The sequence below is a fragment of the Tenrec ecaudatus genome, chromosome 13, assembly GCF_050624435.1.
Source record: "Tenrec ecaudatus isolate mTenEca1 chromosome 13, mTenEca1.hap1, whole genome shotgun sequence".
Taxonomy (NCBI): domain Eukaryota; kingdom Metazoa; phylum Chordata; class Mammalia; order Afrosoricida; family Tenrecidae; genus Tenrec; species Tenrec ecaudatus.
Genome location: NC_134542.1, coordinates 20,162,297 through 20,175,037, shown reverse-complemented (window position 1 = coordinate 20,175,037; position 12,741 = coordinate 20,162,297).

The window sequence follows — 12,741 nt, the reverse complement described above, 5'->3', positions numbered from 1 at the left end:
CTGTTCCGACTCCTGTTGACACCCAGGATAGGGTAGACCTGCCCTTGTGGGTTTCTGAGACTGTCACTCTATGAGCGAGAAGACATCCTTCTCCCAAGGAGCATCTGGTGGTTTCGAACCGCTGACCTTGGGGTTAGCAGCCCAACTGGTAACTACTGCAACAGTCCCAGGCTTCCTTGCTCTCTGATCTCTTAGTGTTTGGTAAATCTCTCTCGTGTTTTGAAATGGGTGTTTCATTAACAATATATTTAGGAAGTCTTTGCATGACATTACACAGCCTTCACTTGTTTCTATTTGTGATGGGTGTATAAATAGATAACCGTCTCCTGCCCCATTTTTAGTTCCTATGAACAGTGCTGCATTGAACATTCTTGTAGCCAAAAACTTGCCTATGTCAATAATTATTTTCTTAAAAATATCTTCTAAAAGAGGCACTGTGGATTCATCGTACGGCTTCTATCTGATTGTTAGTTGAGTGGCAAGTTCTAGAGAGGAGGTGCGTAAGGCTGAGAAGTGTCGTGTCTGAGTTTGTTTGTTTTTTTATTTTGAATTTTCTTTTTAATAAAAAGGCGCCTATAAAACAAGTCAATACAGTACAGGCAGCACAGAGACCCCGGAACAAGCCTAAAATTTATAGATATTTAAAATGGTGTACAAAATGGCTGGGGTGGCCATGAGTGGAGGGAGTAGGCTGGCCTGCAACTTCACCTGGGAGAACTAGTCCGGTGGTGGAGGGGGTGGGGTGGGAGGGCATGGGCCCTGTGCCTGACACTCTCTCGCCCCTTAGGGCAGGAAGCATTTACGAGTCAGACATTTCTTTTAGGAGTCGTGGGTTAAGGGGCACTCGTGGGCACAGGACCCGGGTGGGGGCAGGGCAAGGCAAGACAGAGGTGCTGGGGAAGGCAGGGACCTGCGGCCAGCCCAGGAGGGAACGAGCGAGCTGGCTGGCGGTGGACTGAGAACAGCACCAGACATGGGGGGAGGGGGGGCAGCCTTGCCTCAACCTTCCATCTTTCTCTCCCTGACCTGATACCAATGGCCCCCGGCCCCTCCCATACCACTCTCCACCCATGCCGGGTTTGAGAATGCATTGCAATGGCCACACAGACAAGACTCGCAATGATGGGGGGGTCGTTAGGGAGATTAACAGAGTACTACATGTCAGGATCATTAAACAGGAATGATACAAGTATTGGTCCTCCACAGCGCCTCTTCTCAGCCAGCAGCCAAGTCTCTTTCTGGGCCTTAGCCTCTCAGCCGTGTGGTCCCTTGGTTGCTCCGTCATGGACAGTCTCATAGTCTTTGGGCTGCCCCTCTGTTCTGTCTCATGGTTTTCGTCCCTTGGCCTCTGATCTGGCTCCGGCTCCTTTGTCCTGGCTCATGGTCTCTGTGCCATAGTCTCTGCTCTCCGCCTCCACCACTGCAGCCAGAGACCTGGAATGTGCTTCACTGGGCTCTCTGCAAGGTCCTGCCTGGGATTTCTCTGGGTGTCTGAGATGGCTCCTAGACCCAGAGGAATGACTTTGATGGAGGTGTGGTTTTTATCTTTCAGCAGATCATGCCCCCAAGGAAACAAAAGGTGGTGATTTAAGTCACACCTTCTGTCCATTAGCACAGCAGAGGAGTCTCTCCAAAATGGGATCAGAACCAGAGCCTAGAGGCTAGAATTTATAATGGATCACCTAAGGGATTCTGCCCAGAAGGGCCATATTAACTGACTACATCCCAGGAGGATTTTCCTTAAAATTTGATTCGGATTAACATTCCTGGCAGCGAAAGTGAAGTCAGAGTGCTAAGCAAGGATAATGTATGTTCGCGGTCAAACAACTTGGCCTGTAGCACTTTTCTGCAGTGACGGAAAAAGTCCACATCTGCTCTGTCCAACTAGTGAGATACACCCAGTGACCCATGACAGGTATCACAGGGGGTGGGGGGCAGGAGTTTTTCATTTAATTTTGCTTAACTTAACTAGCCAGCGTGAACACTCAGCTTGAATTGAATGACAGCAACTGGCAAGAAGGAAGAAAGCTCTGGACTCAGGGAAAACTTTTACCCACCACTCAATACTCAAACAAAGGAGACTTTTTCTTTTAGGAGATTTTTTAAAGGCTTTTTAAAACCCGTTTATTACATCTGTGCATGTAGATTAATGCGTTGATTTCTGTGTACTTCATAAAACTGTCAAAAGCAAAAGTATTTGGAAACAACACAATGCAAATAGTCCCCTGTGAACGAATGGCTACCATACCAGGCATCACCAATCAAGAGAAGATTCTTTAACCTCATCAGGCAGGCAGCCCACAAAGAACCAAGTCCTTGTAAGCCCCAGGACAGTGCTGGGTATTGGGAGATTAGCAGTGACAAGAAAGGAAATCTCTGAGCTTACAAACGGGGTGGGAGGAGAACTGAGATGGGGGCGGATGAGCAATTTAAAGGGAAATTTCATCTATTTACACACATCTCGGGCTCGCTCACAGTAAGTACAAAGTAACTCGAATTTGAAGGGTTCCCCTGGATACAGACTGATTCCTTCCGAAGTTCTTATTTTATTTGTTATAAGGTCTGTGCCGGTGACTCACAAAGGAGGCAGGAGTCACAGATGGATTTCTTAAATAAAAATAGGCAAACTTATCAATACAACGTCATGTTTGGTAGTTAGTATTAGTTTTCCTACCAATGAATACATAACCAACCAACCAACTCATTATCATTGAGTCAATTTTGACTCACAGTGACTCTAAAGGACAGAGCAGAACCACCCCTTTGGGTTTCTGAGGCTGTCAAGCTCTGCAGGAGCAGAACGTCTCACCTTTCTCCAAAAGAGCAGCCGGTGGATTCAAACTGGTGACCTTGCCCGACACACATTCCCTAAACGAATGGGGCTCTTGAGCCATTAGAGAGACCCGATTCACTGGCCATGAACCATACATCACCTTCCTTATGCACACTTCACAAGAGCCACCTAGAAGGAGGAAACTTCTCATTGTCTGGGGTCACTCCTTCAAGAGGGGGGAAAAGGGAGAAGACCATCCACTTGAGACTATACAACATCGGGACAAGGCTGGGACAAATTAAAGGACCCCCACAGGAGTGGGAGGAGAACCTTGCAGGGAAAATGAAGCCAAGACCAAGGAGGGAGCATCTACATTTCGGAGGAGACACTGATGATTCTCTTGGTAAGTGGGTTGGGTGAATGGGGAGAAGTAACCTCACATTGGGAAGGGATGCTAAACAATGAACCTAGGGGCCAATGGATTTTATGTAGACACTACCAGATTTTATGTTCCTGCGTAGACACTACGAATGTTTCTACCCAATGCTAGGTGAACGGCTAGGTAGTTAGCTTAGGGACAGGGGTTTGGCTCTCCCATGCCTGCAAAGGCACCCACAGAGGAGGTTGGAAAGAAATTAGACACCTATGAAGACCCCAAAATGAGAGTGCAAGGTGGGGGAGGGAGGGAAAAAAGAGGCGCTGATACCAATGGCTCAAATAGAAAATAAATGTTTAGAAAATAATGATGGCAACATATGTACAAATACGCTCAATGCAATTGATGTATGGAATGTTATAAGAGTGGTAGGAGCCCCCAATAAAATGATTTTTAAAAATAACCTCAAAAGATCAAATAATGAGGAATAAATTTAACAAAAGAACTGCGTGGTTTATACACTGAAAAAGACATTGTTTAAAGAAATTGAAAAACATTTAAATAAATGGGGAATACCAAGGGCTCAAGTAGAAAGCAAATGTTTTGAGAATGATGATGGCAACAAATGTACAAATGTGTTTGATAAATGGATGTATATAGAGATTGTGATAAGAGTTGTACGAGCCCCCAATAAAGTAATTGGAAAAAATAAAAATAAATAATAAATAAATGGGAGAAAACCCCCACACTCTTGGATCAGAAGCTTTAATCTTATTAAGATAGCAATACTCCCCAATAGATCTAATAAAATTCCTAGGATCCAGATGACTTCTCTACATAAATTAAAAAGCTGAGTCTGAATTTTATGTGAATTGCAAAAGACTCAGAGTCGTCAAAACAATCTTTAAAAAGAACAACGAATAACTCACACTTCCTCATTTCAAAACTTTCTACAAACCAACTGCAATCAGAACACTGCTAGGCTGACCTAAGGACAGGCCAGAGCGAGACATGGCAGAGGCTTGCAGCACCAGAAATCAGCCCATGCTTCTTCGGACAGTTGATGTTCAACAAGGGTTACTCAGTAGGGAACGTCTCTTCAACAAAGGATGCTGGACCACCTGGCTAGACTTAGTCAAACTAATGAAGTTCGAACATTACCTCACACCCTATATTACATCACCTTAAAATGAATAAAAAGACCCGTAAGAGCTAAAAACTACAAAATTCCTGTCTTCAAACACAGGAGAAAAATATTCACGACCTTGGTTTTGACCGTGGAAATTTTAGGTGTGATATCAATAGGCATGAACAACATCGATTTCTATACAATGAAACACGGTGCTTCCAATGGGAGACAATATTTGCAAAGCACAGATCTGGCAGAGGACTTGTATCTAAAAGCCACAAAGACTGTGCACTGTGGCTGATTTGGGATTCTGATTCATATGGATACGCTGGACAATGAACGAAACACAACCTGGTCCTGCTGCATCTTCATCGTGGCTGCTCGGCTGCAGCCTGTGGTTGCAACCCTAGGTCAATTCACCTGGTATCCAGAGACGTCCTCCTTCTCACTAACCTTCTACTTTACCAAACACGATGGCTTTCTCCTGAGACTGGTCCCTCCTGCTAACCCGGCAACGGTACATGAAAAGAAAATGTTTAAGGGGCAAAAACAAGCAAACACTATCAGAACAAGGTCAACGGTGTGGAGACTATTACATCAACAAGCAGGAGTTACTAGGAGTTTTCACAGACTACCACGAAGGAGCACTCTGACTGCTTCTTCTGAGACAGACTTGCTTGGTACTGTCATTCAATCCTCTTCACCAGCATCATAATTCTTCTGCCTTGCCTAGTCATTGTCCAACTTCCAAGTGCACATGGGGCCATTTAAAATGCCACCACGGCCTGGGTCAGGTTCACCTTAGTCTTTAAGGGGGCATCTTGAGTTTTAATTTGTTACGGAGGTCTTTTGCAGCAGATTGGCCCAATGCATGCTCCTCCCATGGGCACTGATTGTGTAACGAAGTAAAATGAAATCCTTGACAACTTCAGTATTTCGACCTGAGGCTTGTGTGTTAGTCTGGGTACATTAGAGACACAAATCCACAGAAACTCATATATATATATATATATATATATATATATATATATATATATATATATATATATATATATATATATATATATATATTTTATATAAAGGTTAAGTGTACATTCAGACAGCATCTGAACCAGTGCTGTCCAAGCCCACAAGTCCAACATTAGCCCAAATATTTGATACCAATCTACAAAGCCCTCCTCAATCTCACAAAATACATGCAATGACACCGACTGCAGGAGAAAGCTGAATCAGTGAGTGTGTAAGCATCTCAGTGCGGGCAGGGGTCTCCACACGCCCACCTGCTCCAGCACCCAGGGCTGCATCAGGGTAGGTCCATGTGGCTTCTCCTCAAGGATGTCTTGCAGGAAGTGAGCCTTGCCAGCTGAAGCAGGGAACTGGCTAAGGCAGCTGTACCTGTGAACTAGAAAGGTGAGGCTCACTGAGCCAGTTATCTCTTTGCCTTCAATGAACCCCAATGTGTTTATCGGCCAGTTTGGCACAATAAACCTTAACCAGCTCAGCTTGCATTTTCCTTTAGTCCTTTCAGCTTGAAAAATAAAAGGCATGGTGTTCCCGTTTGGTTTTCTAACTCTAGGTTTGAGTTGCAATTTTGAAAGATTATAATGGAAAAATATGGCATCAAATGAATATTAAAAAAACTCACTGTCTAATTTTTTTCATAAATCATTTTATTGGGGCTCATACAACTCTTATCACAATCCATACATTGAGTAAAGCACCCTTATAAATTCGTTGCCCTCATCATTCTCAAAATTCGCCTTCCACTTGGGTTCCTGGAATCAGCTCATTTCCTTTTTTCCCTCCCCCTCCCTCCCCTCTCCCCTCTCCCTCATAAACCCTTAATAATTTATAAATTATTATTTTATCTTATCTTACACTGCCGGCGTCTCCCTTCACCCACTTTCCTGTTGTCCATCTCCCAGAGAAGAGGTTATATGTAGATCCCCGAGATCAGTTCCCCCTTTCTACACCCCCTTCCCTCCCGGTATCACCACTCTCACCGTTAAATTTTTTTTTAAATTAAAAAGGTCAATACTCAACCATTTGAAAAGGTAACATAGGGTCAAAACCCAACGGTCTTGAAGGAAAAGTCCAAACCCTTGAATACATGGGTGAAAAACAAAATGCCGTAAGGTTTCCACAGACAACCGTGGGCACATTCCCTTGTGTGTCAAGAACTCTAGAGAAGACATAACTAAACTTTGAAGTAAGTAGATCTGACACAGTCTACTGGTTCCACTTAAAACAATCTGATAAGGTTTTCCAAGTCAGCTGTTGAGGTAATGTGCTAGATTAGGTCATGTTTCAATCTTCTCTCATTACCGGGGCTACTGCTAACCTCAGTGCAAACCACAACTTGTATCTTTGTTGTACAATTCTGATCAAAAGTAACATTTTCGCTCTTTTCTTTTTAAAACATTTTATTGGAGCCTCTTACAGCTTGTATCACCATCCATCCATCCATCCATCCATCCATCCATCCATCCATCCATCCATCCATCCATCCATTGTGTTAAGCACATTTGTACATATGTTGCCATCATCATTTTCTTTTTTTAAATCATTTTACTAGGGGTTCATATAACTCTTATCATAATCCATATATACATCCATTGTGTCAAGCACATTTGTACATGTGTTGCCCTTATCATTCTTAAAACATTTGCTTTCTACTTGAACCCTTGGTAGCAGCTAATTTTTCCCCTCCTTCCCCACCTCCTCAATGCCTGATTTGTGTCCCCTATTTTTCCATTCGCGTTCATATACCTTTGACCCCATGGGCAGTGGGGTGGGCGTGGAACTAACCTTCAGAACTACAATAACAGTAAGAAAATCATCTTTTTTTAAAAAAAGAATGAAATGTACTGGAGGGTGAAGGGAGGGTGGGGTAGAAAGGGGGAACTGATTACAGGAATCTAACAGAAAAGTGGGTGAAGGGAGACATCAGACAATGCAAGATATGAAAAATAATAATAATTTATAAATTATCAAGGGTTCATGAGGGAGGGGGAGTTGAGAGGGAAGGGGTAAAATGAGGAGCTGATGCCAGGGGCTTAAGTGGAGAGCAAATATTTTGAGAATGATGAGGGCAACGAATGTACAAATGTGTTTCACACAATTGATGTATGTATGGGTTGTAATAAGAGTTGTATGAGCCCCCAATAAAATGATTTTTTTAAAAAGAATAAAATGTTTCCCATCCTTGTGGATTCTTAAGCGCGTTCTCCGGGTATGCGGCCAGCTGGTTGGATGTCTTTTGGCACAATGGTTCCACGTTTGGCATGGGTAGTGCACAGGCTGGCGTCTGCAAAAAGGCCAGTCAGATAGGCCTCACTGGCCTCCTGCAAAGTACCAGTGGCTGTGCTGTGAAAGTGCAGATCTGTTTTGCAATCCTGAGCAATCTCATCTCTTACACTAGGCGCTGGAAGGTGAGTTGGTGGACTTTTGATCATGTCTAATTTCACGAAGCGCCCGCCACAGGACCAGGCCTATAAGGATGAGGTTTCTTCACCCCTCCAGGAGAGGGCGCACTCTGGTGAGTGGCTTTCGCAGCCCCTGCTTCTGGGGCACTTTTAACACTGGAGGATTTGCAGGCTGTCTGCTTGGTACCAGCCATGGGGTACGACACCTCCTTCCTCACTCCCTTCTCCTTCTGCTGGAGCTCAGGGAGCTGAAAATGTTTCTCTTTATTTGTTATAAATCATTTTACTGGGGGCTCTTATGGCAATCCATACATCAACTGTATCGAGCACATTTGTACATATGTTGCCAACAGAAGATGATTCTGTGTGCATTTGGGGAAAAAACACTCAGAGGTGACAGAAATCTTGCTCTTGCCTCTTTTGGTGATTACAAGCCCTCCGCCTAAACCTAAACCAGCAACTTCCGCGTTCACTTTGACTTTTCATGGAGGGACACAAAATTGGCAGCATCTGCGGTTTCTTCTTCTACAGGCTAGATTCAGTCAAGCGTTAGCTTCAGACTTATCCCGCTTTGTTTTGTATTTTTGCACACACACATACACACACACATACACACACACACCCCACCACACACACACACACATACACACACACATACACACACACACCCCACCACACACACCCCACCACACACATATACATACACACACCCACACATATACACACACACCCCACCACACACACACACACCCCACCACACACACACACATATACACACACCCCACCACACACACACACACCACCACACACACACATACACACACACCCCACCACACACACACACACATACACCACCACACACACACACACCCCACCACACACACACACACACATACACACACCCCACCATACACACATACACACACACACCCCACCACACACACACACATACACACCCCACCACACACACACACACCCCACCACCCACACACACACACCAGTCCCTCTTAGCTAAAAGCTTCTCTGGGAGCATCGCAGGCAGCTTTCTCGTGTTTTGATTGGTTGCTGGATGTTGGCTTTTACACGTGGAGTGCTAGGTTTTGTTAACAGGGAATTGTGACTTGATTCCCTTTTTCTCCTCTAAAGGCTGTTGGACTTGGTGCGGGCAAGCAGTCACGTTACTGAGTAGGGCAGCTTGATAATTTAGAGTTTAAGGTTTGCTCCAGTTGGTTTAGAATCACCTTTGCTCTAGGGAGAGTTGAGTCCTATGACTTATGTGAGTCTTCGTTGAATGTGCCTGGTGCTCAACAAGGCTCTTGTGTTAGTCTGGGTAGACTAGAAAAATTCATAAACACGTATATGTGTATGAGAAAGAGGTTTATATACACGAGCAATTGAATATTGAGAAAACATCCCAGCCCGGTCCAAATCAAGTCCAAAAGTCCTGTATTAGTTCACATGTCCAATACCAGTCTATAAAGTCCTCTTCAGACTCACGAAACAAATTCAATGGCACGGAATACAGGAAGATCACAGGCCAGTGAGTGCAAAGTCTTGTGGATCCAGTGGCATTGTAAGCATCTCAGCACTGGCAGGGGTCTCCATGTGGTTCCTTCAGCTCTGAAACTCTGACTTTCTCAGGGCTGCTTCATGTGGCTTCTCCTCAGAAATGTCTTGCAGGGAGTGAGCCGAGAGAGAGTGTGTCCCCACTCCAAGGAGGAAAACAGCGGTTCCCAGAGTCCTCAGGAGAAGTCCATGCCCACACGGAGGCCTCATTGGCTATGACCCGATTCACAGACTAGACCCCTTCCGAGACTGACCCCAGATTAACCGCCACAGCTCCCACCGCTGCAGGAGCTCTCAGAATGGCTTAGCTTACTGTTTCCTGGTTTTACCTTTTTATTTTTTTGGTCTTTTTCTTGGTCTTTCCTGTTTGGCGGAGCCTCATTGAAGTTAGTATTCAGCAAGAGGTCCAACAGATCCAAGGGGATCTGTCCCTACACACATATTTCTGGAACTTTTGGTTGGGTAGATTCCTTCTCTCTGAGACCCGGCTCAGGGTCTCCCTTAAACATCTGCTCTACGTTTAGAGATTTCACAGTCTGTTGATCAACAATGTATCCGTTGTATCTCCTGAGTTCTTAACTGTAGGAAAGAGCTCAGCAAAGGTGCAAAGGGGAAGTTATTCTACCCTCAGCCCTAGCCAACCCCACCACGAACCCCAATTGAAAACCCCACACCGCCATTGAGTTGCTTCTGACTCAGACCCTACAGGCCTGGGTAGAACTGCCCATGTGTTTCCGAGACTGTAATTCAGTTTACAGGAATAGAAAACCTGTCTTTCTTCCTCAAGTTCAAGTTAGTGATTGGGAAATGCCACCAACCCAGAGGTCAGGGATGGGGATGGTGCCTTAAGCAATCGGGTTGGATCGTGATAGCTACTGCTGTTCCCTCCCTAAAGCCAATCATTATTCAGCCTCCTCACTTTGCCCCAAATTCTCCAGACTCTCTGACCTTCCCCAACCATAGGGTCCCCAAGAAATTTCTCCCTCTCTCTCCTGGGCTCCCAGATGTTGCCTGAAGCATTTGATTCCTCATCAACCAAGCCTGGGTCTGAGAGACCCTCTTCGCTCTGGATCCTGAAGCCATGGGAACTGGAGTGGGAAAACTCCTAACAATTCAATAGTTTTGCCAGGAAAGGGAGGTCACAAGGTAGGGACCGTGAGAGCGCCTGAGAGAGAGGAGGCCCCGAGGGAGGGAAGGTCAAAGTGTAGGAAGTAGCAAGAAGAAACCGAAAGTAGGAAGGGTTTAAGTCAATGCAACCCAAGGCTGCAAACTGTAATTTTCTAATGGATCCCAGCCACGGGTGTGTTTTGTTTGACCGGCACAGTATTTTCACATATTTTCAGTCTAATATTAAAAATAAAATAAAAAATCATGTGCCACATCAAATCCTAAATTCCCAGCATCCTTGACAATACAGAAAAGAGGGTGGCAGTGAACCCATGTTCCCACATGACCACAACTGAGTGGGACTTTAGGCCCTGTCATGGTCAGATAGCAGATCTGCAGCATTCTCCACCACACACCATGACACCTCCCCACCCCAGCAATGCAACAATGAGTCCCAGAATCCTTTGTCACTTGTGGCAGTTACATAAGCCACTGTCAACTTGAGTGAAGAGGCAGCGTCTAGCCTGTCAATCAGGTCATAGCCAATGAGGCCTGGGTGTGGACATGGCCTGCTCCTGAGGATTCTGGGAACTCCTTTCTTCCTCCCTGGAGCTGGGACACATACTCTCTCTGTTTCACATTCCTGGAGCCAGAGCCCTGGAGCTGGAGGGGCCATGTGGAGACCCACACCAGCACTGAGATGCTTCCATCACCACTGGATCCACAAGACTCTCCAGCCACTGGCCCATGATCTTCCTGCACTCGGCGTCACTGCATGGGTGTGTGAGTCTGAAGAGGAATTTCTAGATTGGTACCAGACATATGGGCTGATATCGGTTTTGTGGACTTGATCTGGAATGGACTGGGATGTTTTCTCAAAATTAAATTGTCCTTTTTTTCCCCCCAATTGTTCTTGTATAGAAAGCTCTTTCCTATATGTGTGTGTATGTCTATGAATTTGTTTCTCGAGTCAACCTGGAGGAACGCACCACTCGACACTCAGATGTTTATGCACAATCTGTCACCTCGTTTCTCTCACCCGTCTGTCCTCCTTCCACACCAAACCCTTGGTCGACCATCCAAACACCAAAAGCCAAACTCAATGCTATTGAATTGATTCATAATGAAAATCTTTACGGAAGAAGAAAGTCTCATCTTTTCCCCTCGGAGGGGCTGGTGGTTTCAAACTGCTGACCTGTGGGCTACCAGGGCTTGTTCGGTATCACAGAGTGGGCTCCAATGACCCCTATGTACAACAGGACATGACACTGCCCGGTCCTGCAGCATCCCCGTTGTTATGATGCCTGAGCCCACTGCTGTAGCCATGGGGTCCACCCTGTTCCGAGGGTCTTCCTCTTTCCTAGTGACCTTCTACTTTACCAAGCACGATGGCCTTTGCCTGGCTGGGTCTCTCCTGATAATGTGTCCCAAGAACGGGAGATGACATCTCACCTCCAAGGAGATGAGACATCTCATCGTCCTCGCTTCTAAGGCGCCTTCCAGGTGTACTTTTTCCAAGACAGCGCTGTTTGCTCTTTTGCCAAAGGCACTTTCAATATCCCTCACCAGCACCAGACGCATCTGTCTTCCTTAGACTCCTGAGGTCTGACTGCTCGGCTAGGCTCTGGTGGTGCAGCGGTTAAGTGCTTAGCCGCTCCCCCAAAAGGCGGACTGTTCCAATCCACAGCCATTGTCCAGGACAAAAATGTAGCCACTTTAATTCCATTAGAATTACAGCCTTGGAAACCCTCTGGGGCACCCTTGCTCTGTCCTAGGGTCACTCTGAGTTGGCATTGACTCAACAGCTGTGGGTTTGCTCTTGTTGGTCGCCTGGCTAGTTTGGGCCCTTCATTTAACTGAAGAAGCTGATGATCACACAAGGGTCACAGACTGATTGCAATGTCAAATCAATCAATGGCACAAACAGGACCAGAATCCCAGTGTCCTGATCCCCAGTGCCCTGACCCCCCCCCGAGTGCCCTGACCCCCCCAGGGTCCTTACGCCCCCCCCCCCAGTGCCCCGACTCCACTTCTAGCCCTCCCTTCTTGTGCGATTACCCTTGGCCTGCGTCTTCAGTGCCTGTCCCTGTGGTCATGCCGGAATCTTTTCCACTGAGTCACCCAATGGAAAGCCCACACCTATGTAGTCATGAGGACTCTCTGTCGTCAGGCCGACCTGTGGCCAGGGGGCTCTGGCAGCTCGGGCGTGTGCTCTGGGGCTGCTGGGAGATGGTGAGGATGCCAGTCCAGTCGTGTGATCTGGTCATAGCACCCAAGCGGCAGGAAATCAGTGAAATCAGTGTGAAACAGGGAGTCACAGAGCATGGTGCCTGGAAGGGGGCTGGGGACAGAGTGGGACAGAGGG